Source organism: Pyrus communis, chromosome 13 (genome assembly GCF_041283825.1).
Source record: "Pyrus communis isolate YQ-2024b chromosome 13, ASM4128382v1, whole genome shotgun sequence".
Taxonomy (NCBI): domain Eukaryota; kingdom Viridiplantae; phylum Streptophyta; class Magnoliopsida; order Rosales; family Rosaceae; genus Pyrus; species Pyrus communis.
In genome coordinates this window covers 11,857,001-11,869,298 of record NC_142577.1, presented here as the reverse complement: position 1 = coordinate 11,869,298, position 12,298 = coordinate 11,857,001, and positions in this window count along the sequence as shown.

Sequence of the window (12,298 nt, the reverse complement as noted above, 5' to 3'; positions counted from 1 at the left end):
TACCATGGTTGAGTAGTATAGAAAAAAAACTTTCATATCTTGTTGGATATGCAAAGGTAACACACGAAATTCCTTGAGCTAAGGCCCAATCACTCGAAAGGCAGAAAATACTTCCATTAATTTACTTAGTATTGTAACTTATTTTGTTGGAGGGAGAGAGAGGGTGCAGCAAAGAGAGAAAAGAAAGATGAGGAATTTTTTTGATGTCTTTCTTTATAGTAAACTGGATAGGATTCCTTGTCTTGCAAGTAATACATTCATAAAGGGGTAAGATCTTCTAGAATCCTACATACAATGTACTGATGATTTGCACAATCACCTGTGCTATAATTAGTAACACTCTCTATGATTGAGTAAATATTCAAGTAGTGGTCACTTCAGATCCTGTATGAAGTAGAAGCAGGTAATGAAGTCATCTCGTCTAGTCTGCACAATGAGGGAATGCGAGTCTAAAAATAAATTGAAGAATGCATAAGAAGTAAAACTTACAAAACCTGGCTATGGTAAAACCCAAGGTGGGATAAAAACCCCATAGTATAAGTAGAAAGGTGAAAATATGCATTAAGATTTATGCATACCAATTCCTTGGATATGCTTCTCGAAGTAGAGTTCAGAAGTGACTTCGTGAAGAGGTTGGCAAAGATCTCTTGGGATTGGATTTGATTGACTTCAATCCTCTAATGCTCGTGCTGCTGATGTGAAAAGAAGAATTTCGGCGCAATATGCATGGTGTTGTCTCCTTTAATGTATTCTTTCTTGATTTGCTCAACATAAGCACCATTGTCTTTATAGATTGTTGTAGGTACGTCAAGGATTGAAGAAAGTCCACAAGTGTTTCGAATATGCTCAATAATGGCTTTGAGCTAGAAGCATTCACGAGTAGCTTCATGAAGGGCGAGAATTTCAATTTGGTCTGAAGAAATCACAACTAAGTTAAATTTGGTTGACCTCCAAGACATTGTGATGTCTCCAATGTTAAAAACATAACCCGTTTGAGAACATGCCCTGAGTGAGACAATTTTCTCAAGCTTTTCAGAAGTTCTAATGAGATACATGTCATCGACATGAACTGAAACTATAGCAAATCTAGAATGCGACTTCTCGATAACACGCATGGGCATAGTTCATTATTCACATATCCTTGGCTAATCAAATACTCTATCAGACTGTTATACTACATCTGCCTCAATCTAATCGAGAAGGTGATCCGTGGTCTAGAACTATTTGATCCAGTCAATGTAAGTCCTTCAGGAACTTTCATATAGATTTATGTATCAAGATCCCCATAGAGATATACAATTACCACATCCATAAGCTGCATATTCAGTTTTTCACAAACCATCAAACTGATAAGGTAGCAGAAAGTTATGACGTCCTTTACGGGAAAATATGTATGCTTGTAATCAATTCCAAGGCGTTGAGAAAAGCCTTGTGCCACGAGGCATGCCATATGTCACACTATCTCTTATTCTCATTACTTTTCCTTACCAAAAGCCACTTGTAGCCAACGAGCTTCACATGTGGAGGAGTAGGAACTACAGGCTCAAACGCTTTACTTTTCGTAAGTGAAACAAGTTTAACCTGGATTGTTTGTCTCCAGTTTAACCAATAAGTTCTATGTCGACATTCATCAATGGAACACTATCCAATGTCATTGTTCAACATGATATCAGTAGTTACTGTGTATGCAAATGCATCATCGACTATCATCTCATTCTGGTTCCAAAGTACATCCATGCTTGCATAATGGACCTAAATCTCACGACTCTCGAGAGGCGAATTCATCTATTCAAGGACGCTTCCATAATCTAGAATAATCTCATGTGTTGGAATGGATGAGTTAGCGATGGTAAGATTCAAATTAGGCTCACTAATGTGTGTCGTGGGTGTCCTCTTTCAGGGTTGTGAATCCTTTGAATCAACAGTTTTGCCACGCTTCAGGGTAGGAGTTGATGATTGGCTAGAGCAATTTTACAGGGTTATGCAGTAACTGCGGCCAACTGTCTTTCAAGAACAACATGTCATTTCAAGGCAATGTTTCGATGTATGCATGACACATTTATCTTTGCATGCACGTTTACAGCTGGGATATGTGACCTTGTCACTTTCTCTAAATCATTAAAAGCACATGGCATCCTTTGAGCAATGCTTTATAAATCTAAAATACGTCGCACTTAAGTTTCAGACTATGCAATGCAGGATTTAAATGAGACATAATGGGGTTAATCCACAACAATTCGCAGAGTTCTTGAGGAATATTAATGTTCTTATCTCCCCTTAACTACGGTAAGACTATTTTATCAAAATGAGAATACGCACAAAGCGAGCGGTAAAGTGATCGCTTGTCAAGGGCTTTAGGAAGTGAATAATTAATGGTGAATCATAACCGATATAAATAAATTTCCATTTTTCTCCAAGGATCCATTTTAGTACGTAGTGGCGGCGCTATTGGCACATAAACATCACACCCAAACACACGTAAGTGCTAGACGTCAGGCTTGTATCCAGTAACTAACTGTAACGTTGAAATAGATTGGGTGGCAATGGGTGTCAGGCAAACCAACATGGCTGGTTGTTGATGTGATAGAAAAAGCAAGCTGGGAAGCGAAAGCAAGTAGTATTCAAAGATCTTTTGTGTAATAAAGCTTATAGGGAAATTCATTGGCAGTTTGCTCCCTTCCGTTGAAGAGTAGACCCAGATGGGCGTCAGAGAATTAGCTTACTATATCGCACTATAGGGCAATTAGTTTATCCTCTTGCACTGGAGATCAGACCTAGATAGGTGTCAGGGAATTAGTTTACCATCTCGTACTAGAGAGCAATTAGTTTATCATCTCGCACTAGAAAGCAATTAATTTATCCTTTCGCACTGAATAGCAGACCCAAATGGGTATCGGAGAATTAGTTTACCTTTTCGCATTGGAAAGCAATTAGTTTATCCTTTCGCACTGGAGAACAGACCCAAATGGGTGTCGGGGAATTCGTTTACCCTATCGCATTGGAAAGTATGAAAGTCGTTGTCGTGAGCGCAGTTGAGGAAACCTAGATTACTGGATAACTAAAATAATCCTCAGCCTGTGAGGTCTTGTTTGGTGATCTCCTTTAGACTTCGAACTGCTTGTGGACCCTACGGAAGGGTGTAAGTGGGAAGCACAGTAGGTTGTTCCTGGACCTTCTCCAAGTGTTGCGTCATGCTTAGATGTTTCATCATGTGTTCTTCTGAGGCTTGGTTAGTGGCCAGCTGAGAATTTGAATGGATTGTAAGCTTCTCCACTGCTAAGTCTTTTGCTAACAGAGGCTGCTAGTAAGGCCTCGTATTCTGCTCCGTTGTTGGATGCTTTGAAGTTTAAAGTGTTGTGGGCTTGGTCGGCATAAATAAGAGATGTAAGGTGGCACGACTGGAAGCTGTGGTATAAGATCGGCATGGCTGGGAACCATGGTGATAGATCAAGGGTGGCCAGAAGCCATGGAGCAGGTAGGCATGACTTTAAGCGTGGAGTTGTGATGAAAACAAAACATGCCCTTGGTTCTTAGTGGTTTGGCTGGTGTGACATTCTGGTACCTGTTTGCCCCCGGCGCGTGATTAGGCTGAGTTACTGCATTTGTCAGAACAGAAGTGATCATTGTATCCTCTAATATATATGGGATGGTTCCATCTGCTCGATATTGTCAATGAAATGTAACTTGCTTATATTGGTCATGTCTCGTTGGAGCGTTATGTTAGTAGCTTTGTTGCATTGGAAATCACGCAATCATGCAGTCATGAGCCTTTTAACTTCTTCTTGAATTTGCTTCCCTAGGGCAGCAGAGCTTTCGACTCCCCCGATCGTGACCTATTGGTCTAAGTTGGTCTTCCCTGTGCTTGGCTCATCTATGCCGCGGCTGCGGTGCATGTGGTATGTTCCTGGCAGGCAAGCAGGTCTTTCGTAGGCTGCTGGTTAAACTTAAGCCAGATTGAGTGAGTGCTTATCTCCGTCTGCTGTGCTGCCTACTCCGATGTGAGGTGGAAGATGCTCGTTGTGGGGCGAAGGTTGTCCATGCTGATTATTGGAGTGTTGCCTCAACTGTGAATGTATGTTTTTCCGTCGGCCTAACATGGAGTGCATGCTCCTCCACGCATTAAGATGAGAGTATACGCTATCTTGGTGGCCTAGACGGGAGTGTACACTGCCAAAACGCTTGGTTTGTGGCTAGTCGCGCCTGGAGAGGTTTATTGTCTGCCCTTGTCCTACTTCAGGATACCTTGTCTAAGGTATCCTACATTTCGGTGCGCTACAAAAGCTGATTCACCGAGGTCGTCTGCTGTGCGAGGGTGCTTGTTAACTTCATGACATGTTGAGACAAGTGTTACTTGCCATTTGGGATGGAAGAGCTTAGATTGTATGTGATACCTTAAGTAGTGGAAATGCAATGGACTCCAGGAACGAGATTTGAGTTGGGATATGTCAAATCTGCGAGAAAAATGGGGCGAAAATACCCCCGGTTCAATTGTTTGTCCGAAAATTTAAAGCCGGGATGGTTGAACTGTTCTGGGCAGCTAAGGATCGCCAAATGGGCCACGAAAGTGGGTTGGGCTGCGAAAGTGGGCCGAGCCAAGTGTGGGGCGTGTGGGCGCGGTGCAATGCTGGGAGAGCTTTAGATCTGCACTGCTGGGGTAGCAACTTGGGTCGAGAAGATTATTGGTGCGCCTTGGGCCTGCGAAGAAGAGTGATGAGAGGGATTTGAATAAATACCATTTTGATCACCTTTGACTCTTCCTTGATTGAACTGTTATTATCCGTTGCATGCATGTGGGAATCCCAATTTGCCTCGAGGGTAATTTTTTCCTTTTAAGCCAAAAGTCCACGGGTCACCTCCATAATTTTCTTGATTATTTTTTGCTCTATAAGTGTGTTTTGAGGTTTGAAAATATTTGATCCAATCAATGTAAGTCCTTCAGGAACTTCCACATAAATTTTCGTATCGAGATCCCCATATAAATACGTAGTTAGTACGTCCATCAACTGCATACTCAGTTTTCCGGAAACTACCAAACTAATAAGGAAACGAAAAATAATCACATCCATAACGGGTGAATAAGTATCATCATAGTCAATCCCAGGGTATTGTGAGAAGCCTTGCACAACAAGACGAGCTTTGTAATGCACAATTTCGTTCTTCTCATTACGCTTCCCAACGAAAACCCACTTGTAGCCAACAGACTTCACATGTGGAGGAGTAAGAGTTATAGGTTTGAACACCTTACGTTTCACAAGCGAATCGAGTTCGACTTGGATTGTTTGTTTTCAGTTTGACCAATCAGTTCTACGTCGACATTCATCAATGGAACAGGCTCAACATGATCTCAATAGCTACTACATATGCTAATGCATCACTGATGATCATCTCATTTCTACACCAAACATCATCCAAGCTAGCATAACCGAAATCTTACGATTCTCGGGGGGTGGATTTTTCTCTTCAAGGACGCTTCCGTAATCTAGAATTTCCTTATGAGTTAGATAGAATGAGTAGGCAACAGTCGGATTCACTATAGGTTCAGGAAGAGCCTGTGCTGTGAATTTCCTCTTTCGTGGGTGTGAATTTTTTGAACCAAGTAGTATGCCACGCTTTTATGTAGGGGCAGAGGATTGGCTAGCTGCTAATGTACTTGGATCGGCCAAGGTCAAGTCCCGAGCTTCCAAGAGGGAAGTATGTCGTACATTTGGTACATCCATCTTTGCAAGCATATTTGCAGCTGGAATATGTGATCTTGTCACTAGCGCTAGATCTATGAAAGCATCTGGCACGCTCTGAGCTGCACTCTAGAAATCTAATATGCGTTGCACTGCAAATTCAAACTGAAGGGTGCAAGGATGTAAATGAGACACACTTGGAGTCGTCCACGGTAATTCGCGTCGTTCTTCAAGAACGGTGATGTTCTTATCTACCCCTAACGACGGGAATACTATCTCATAGAAGTGATAATTCGCAAAACGAGCTGTAAAAGATCACCTGTCAAAGGTTCTAAGTAACGAATAATTGAAGGAGAATCATATTCGACATATATTCTGATCCTTGGCTGAGGCCCTATTTTTGTACGTAAGGACGGCGAAATCGGCACATAGACCGCACAACCAAAAACACGTAGATGCCATATGTTGGGTTTGTATCTGGTAATCAATTGAAGAGCACCTTATGGTTGAGTTGCAACAAGCCTCGGGCGGACCAACATGACTGCATGCAATATTGCATGGCCCCTAGCAGCAATTTGGAGCTTTGTACTTATGACTAACAATCAAGTAATCATTTGTAAGTGCCTAATGAATGCCTCTACCAGGCCATTCTGGGTGTGAACATGGGGTACTGGATGTTCAATTTCAACCCCAACTGACATGCAATAGTCATCAAAAGTTTTAGATGCGAATTCTTTAGCATTATCCAATCGAATAAATTTGATCGGACAATTAGGGTGGTGAGCCCTGAGCTTGATAACCTGAGCCAACAATTTGGAGAATGTAGGTTCCTTGTGGACAACAAGCATACGAATGACGAACGTGTGGAACCGTTAACCAAAACCATAAAATATCAAAATGGTCCACAAGGAGGGTGGATCGGTCCACAAAAGTCCTCCTGAATCCTCTGTAGAAAAATAGGAGGATTCAAACGTATCTTGTCATAAGAAGGCCTAATAATAAGCTTTCCTATGAAACAGGTTTGACATGCAATTCCTTGGATCGAACTTAAACTTCGAGTTAGTGGATGCCTGTATGATGATTTGAGGAGACGACACATCTTTGTTCATCCAGGGTGTCCCAAACGATCATGCCAAAATGTAATATTGTGTGTGGTCCCAGAGGTAGGGCTGGCGACATAGTGGCTTTCTATAATGCGTATGGTCGTAATATACAGACCCTTCGGGATACACTTAATCTTCTCTAGAATACGCTTCTCGGCATATTCGTAGGAAGTGATGCACATAAATTCAACTTCATTTTTTACATAGGTTTCAGCATGGTAATTATTATCTCTTATGTCCTTGGAACTCAACAACGTTCTTCCAGAACGTGGAGAACAAAGTGCCTCATTAATGATCAAGATTGTATGTGTCTTCTATATCCTTCGATCATATTTGATGGGCCTGAGAGGGTTGCCACAGGTGCATTCTTAGGTATGAAGTTAGTGAAATAGATGCAGTCATGCAAAACAGTGTGCATGGTTGCATTATCTACCAGACAACTAACTTTCCCACTAGTCATACCTAGAAATAAAAATTAATTTGAATAGGTCTCATGCATAAAAGTTCTTAAAACAAATATCCATTCAAAATAATTTAAGTATTCAAGGATGGTAATTAAAAAAAAAATTAATGTCCAAAAACAAATCACCTACAAATAATCCAAACATAAAAGAAAATTGTTCAAACTTAAACTAAAAAAAAAAAAAAAAAGGTGGTTCGGCCACTATGTGGAATTCAGCCCCATTGTTCCAAAATTCAACTAAAAATAGTTCATGTCTAAGATTCTAATCTTCCATAGGGCTAGTAGCCTCCTAAAAGTCAGAAACCTCCATCTTAGTACTCTCTGGTTCATTCACTTGTATAAAATTTGATTCAAACTTCTTACGACGAGAATGATATTTAGCTACAACCTTATGAGGAGCACGGCAAACAAGAGACCAATGGTCCTTTGAACCACAGCGGTAGCACATGTTCGCATCCATGGTTTCAGGTGCTTTGCCTTTATTCTTGAAGTTTGGGGGCTTAGGAATGAGGTTAGGGCACTTCTGTTTTCCTCCCTTAGATGGTCCTTAGCTCTGTTGACCTTGACGGGGGTGGCTTCTGGCCGTCCCTACCATGTCTATGTTGGCGTTTTGGGCTTTGGTTTGTGCTATAATGTGTTTCAAGCACAACAATCGCCCAGTAAGTCGAGCTTGATAATACGCAGATGCTGCCAGTTATATCTTGCTTCAGGCAAGAAGATGACCTTTTGGTGATCAAAGCGATTAGCCAAAGCAACACGAAGTGCTCGTGAATCCTCATCAGCAAGGTACTCGGTTTACAATGCATCATGAATGTGTCTTTGGATGAAGATCATGGCAGTGGCTTTCTTAGCTTCGCTAACCAGGTTGTCCGTTTCATCTTCAATGGCAGGACGCAAATTCTTTACGGTGAGGCAGTTTCTTCCAGAGACATCTAAAGCGGTGAAGTCGAGTTTGTTCAAATTCGACATGTTTCTATCACAAAATAAATGGACAAGGATGTGGTTAGTGTAATGGAGAAAAAAATCAATCCATTCACATAGGAGTAGAATATTCAAGTTCAAATAGACATGTATTGGTTTAAATTTACGTGAAAAAAACTTCAAGTTTTCATGGGTGATGTTTTTAAGGAAAACTTCAGGTTTTCAAACAAGGCATGTTTCTAGAAACTTCAGGTTTTGAAAGAATTATTAACTTTAAGTTCATATGTTCCTGCAGACAAACGTAAAGTTCATATGTTCCTGCAGACAAACGCAAATATATATATATAAATAGAAATATGCAACAAGAAAATATGCAAATAGATTTTCAAGTCTAGAATTATGATTGAATTAATTATTTAGACTTCAGCCAAAATTAAAGTGTTGGTGAAAAATTATAAAACCCATAAGGCCTAAAAAAATAGACAATTAAACTTGAGGCCCAAAAATATGGACCAAAGTCCATGGGTGGGCTGAGAAAATTGGTGTCGTGAGGTCCATGCCCAAAAACGGGCTGGGAGTAGGCACAATCTTTGCATGTGAGCAACAAGCTTGGATCAAGCTTGGATCGAGTGCATGTGATTAAATAAAATATTTAATCAGAATTCAAATTTAAGAAAATATGAAAAATTCTTATATGGTATCAACTTTGCATGATTATAGAAAAGAATTATTAATTTCCGTTGTTAAATTTCTTAATTAATATTGAAATTGAACGGTTCACCCTCCTATCAAAGTATTCAAACTTAATAAAGTTTCAATGTAAGATTTTAGTCAACACGAAACCAAAATTTCCCTATTTTAATTGTTTTATATATCTTTTGATTATGTAATCTAATAACATGTAATCATGCTGCTAATTTATAAAGAGTGCCGCTAGACTACTCCAATGTCTTATTTCATAACCCACATTATAATTCCACCTACCACAAAAGGTTATAAAATTGAAATGTGTTGTAAACTTTTCTAGTTTAAGTGTGATTGTGTAAATCCTAGATTAGATTTGATTCTAGTTATCCTTTCCTATTACAACTTGTATTCCTTGGGGATGAAGGAATTTCTTCTCTGCTTTTTCTACTATAAATAAAGGCACTATGTAGGAGGGATAACATACACATTCCCCTACAATTCTACAAACACATCTCTTTCAATTTCTCTACCCTTGCCGCCGGCCCTATTCCCTTTGTCAGATAAAATAGGCTACAAACACATTATCAGCACGCTCCTACCGTTGCGCTTAGGAATCTGATGTTGAAGTTTTTTTCTGCATCAAACCAATTCATCCATATCATCACACAATCAAATTCTTTCAAAACAACAGTTTTTATCTTGATATTTTCGCAGCCTTGATAGCATGAACATTCACCATAATGCATGACCCAACTTTACGTTTTTCGAATTTTACATTCTACATAAATTGTGTATGCCTTATATTCATAATTGTTAAATTATGTGAATTTGATATTTGCCATGAATTGCATCAAATATATGTACATGCCTTAAAATATTATTGATTTGAATATGCATATAATTGAATTTCATAATTGAAAAAAAAATCAAAAATCGCTGCTTGGGTTCTTCGAACCCGTGACCCCGAGCAAGCATGGAGCATCAAGCTCCTTTGAAACCCGACACTCATAACGTCCAAACCTAGAAAATCCACATCGCATAAAACGAGACCATGACTTTTTCGTGCAATTTTCTGACCAAGTCCGACATGGTATCATATTTTTGATTCAATAGCATTGAAATTCCCAAAGAAATTTCATCGAATTTGGGTGAAATTCCAGTTTGAATTTCTTAGGTTTTTTTTTCCCCAATGTCAAGGTACTCTCTCCATCCCCCAGAACTTGCTCGTCGTTGAACCTATGACCTTGCATCGAGAAATTTTTCCCAAAACACGATCGCATGCAGCGGCGGCACTGGCCTTCGTCCCCCAGTGATTGCACCTAGCTCCAACTGGGGTGTTTTTTTTTCGTTGAAACCCTAAGCCCCAAATCTTTGGGCTGACCTTCTCGTCTACAAAGCCACTCATTTGATGTAATAGCTTTTGGAATACTTATTGTGTTAAACAATTATATGTTTAATGAAGGGCAAAACTTATTGTTAATCACTGTTTATTGTATTATGTGTTTAAGCAATGAGGGAATCCAAGGAATGTGTTTAATCTAAGAGAGAAGTGATCTAAGTAAGTTAGATTGATGAGACCTTTCTCTTATGTTCATTCCTCAAACGTTCTTAGCCATAGGATTGCAAATTGGGCATTGACAATCCACTAAGGTTAGTATGTGTTATGTTAACTCAAGCGTTAGTATGACTAGTCTCAAGTCATTTAGTGTTGGACATTGAGACAAACATATAGATGCTTAAAATGTTAATTGAGTACACTAAACTACGATCAAAAGAGAGTTTGAACATACATGTCATGTAAGAACTCGTAAGTTGCAATATGCAAATTAGTCCTTTGACCTGAGGCATCATAGATGCCTAATGGTTAGGTCCTTGATCTTTGATCATGTCAAAGGTATTCCATCGAGAGTGTCCATGACATTGTTGGGGTCAAGCTATCTAGTCATGTAGGCATATGAATGCACAACAAGGGATCTCTAACCTTCCATGGTGGAGGGAGAATACTCTGAGATATGACTTGGGAGTCTTTGGCCAAAGCACACAAATATGATTTAGGAAGTTTGTTCCAAATCATATTCAATTGAATCATATAGAGAAGTATCACATTGGATAGTAGACATGAAACAAACTATCACTGAAACAATGTGATTAAGAGTATTATATTAGAGAAAAACCGTATTGCATTGTAATTGTAACTGGATAGGTTATCCAACTACTTCTACTTAGCTTGGGTAGCCATGACATACTGCTAGGTGTCACTCATGGTTTGTGGAAGCTCTGAAGATTAGCAAACACTAATCTTCATCAAAGGGAGAATTGAAATGTAGTTTCAATTAACAATCGATTGTTAAGAGTAACAATCGCCCACTACCTCGCTAATTGGAACCTAATGAATCGTACACCGAGTAAGGATGAAGGTGAAGAAATATAAATGAGATGGATAAGCAATTAAATGGTTTAATTAAGAATGGTCCAGATCAATTAATTAGTTAATTAATTATATGAAAGGTTCATATTGGGCTTTCAAGTTAGTTTCGGGCCTCGAGGCCCAAAAGGGTTTTGGTCCACAAGCCCATTATGTTTAAGTTGTATGACAACTAAAGCAAAATGGGCAATTAGCCCAATAACTAAAGGATGGCCGGCCATAGGGTGAGTGGTAGTGAACTTGGCATAATTGCAAGTTTGCCACTCAAATGTGAGGTGCTATAAAAGGAACTTTATAGCTTTACCACATTAAGGGTTTTCTTTGAGGCAAAAGAGCAAAACTCTTTCTCTCTTTGTCTTCCAAAGAGGCCGGCCACACTTAGAGAAAAATAGCTAGCAATCTTCCTTCCTCTAAGTCATCCATTTTATCTTCACACTTTATCCTTGGTGTGGAGACTTAGAGACACCAAACTTTTGGTGTTCTTGGAGTTCCTCTCCTCAAATCTTCAAGGAGCAAAGGAGAAGCAAAGAAGCAACCATCCAAGGAGCAAAGGAGGTGACTTGAAGGCCCTCCACTTGGGTGAATCCCTTGTGTAAACAAGGATGAGCTTCAAGGGTAATGAAACTCAAACTCTCTCTTCTCTTTAATTTGTTAAAGAGTCTTTTGTTTCACCATTCACTAGGCTTTGAAAATCATGGGTTTTAGAATTGTTTTTTAATGCATGCCTAATTTAAAGTGTTATTAGTTTGCTTATGTGTTCAAATGTTCTCACATATTCTTAACTAGGACAAATTTTTTCCTTCAGATGGGCCATGGTGTCCTGGCGTTGTGTGCTACACCAGTTCCCAGCTTCGTTGGCGCATCTGTGTTCCCCCGTATTGCATTACACATGATCCGGCCCTCGTTTGGGCCACCCTTTGGGGCCCTGCTCCTTTTATACAGTCGGTTTACTACATTGGGCCTGCAACCCACTATTAATATTAGGGCCTGATTAGCCTGTGAAAAAAATAAAATAAAATAAAAA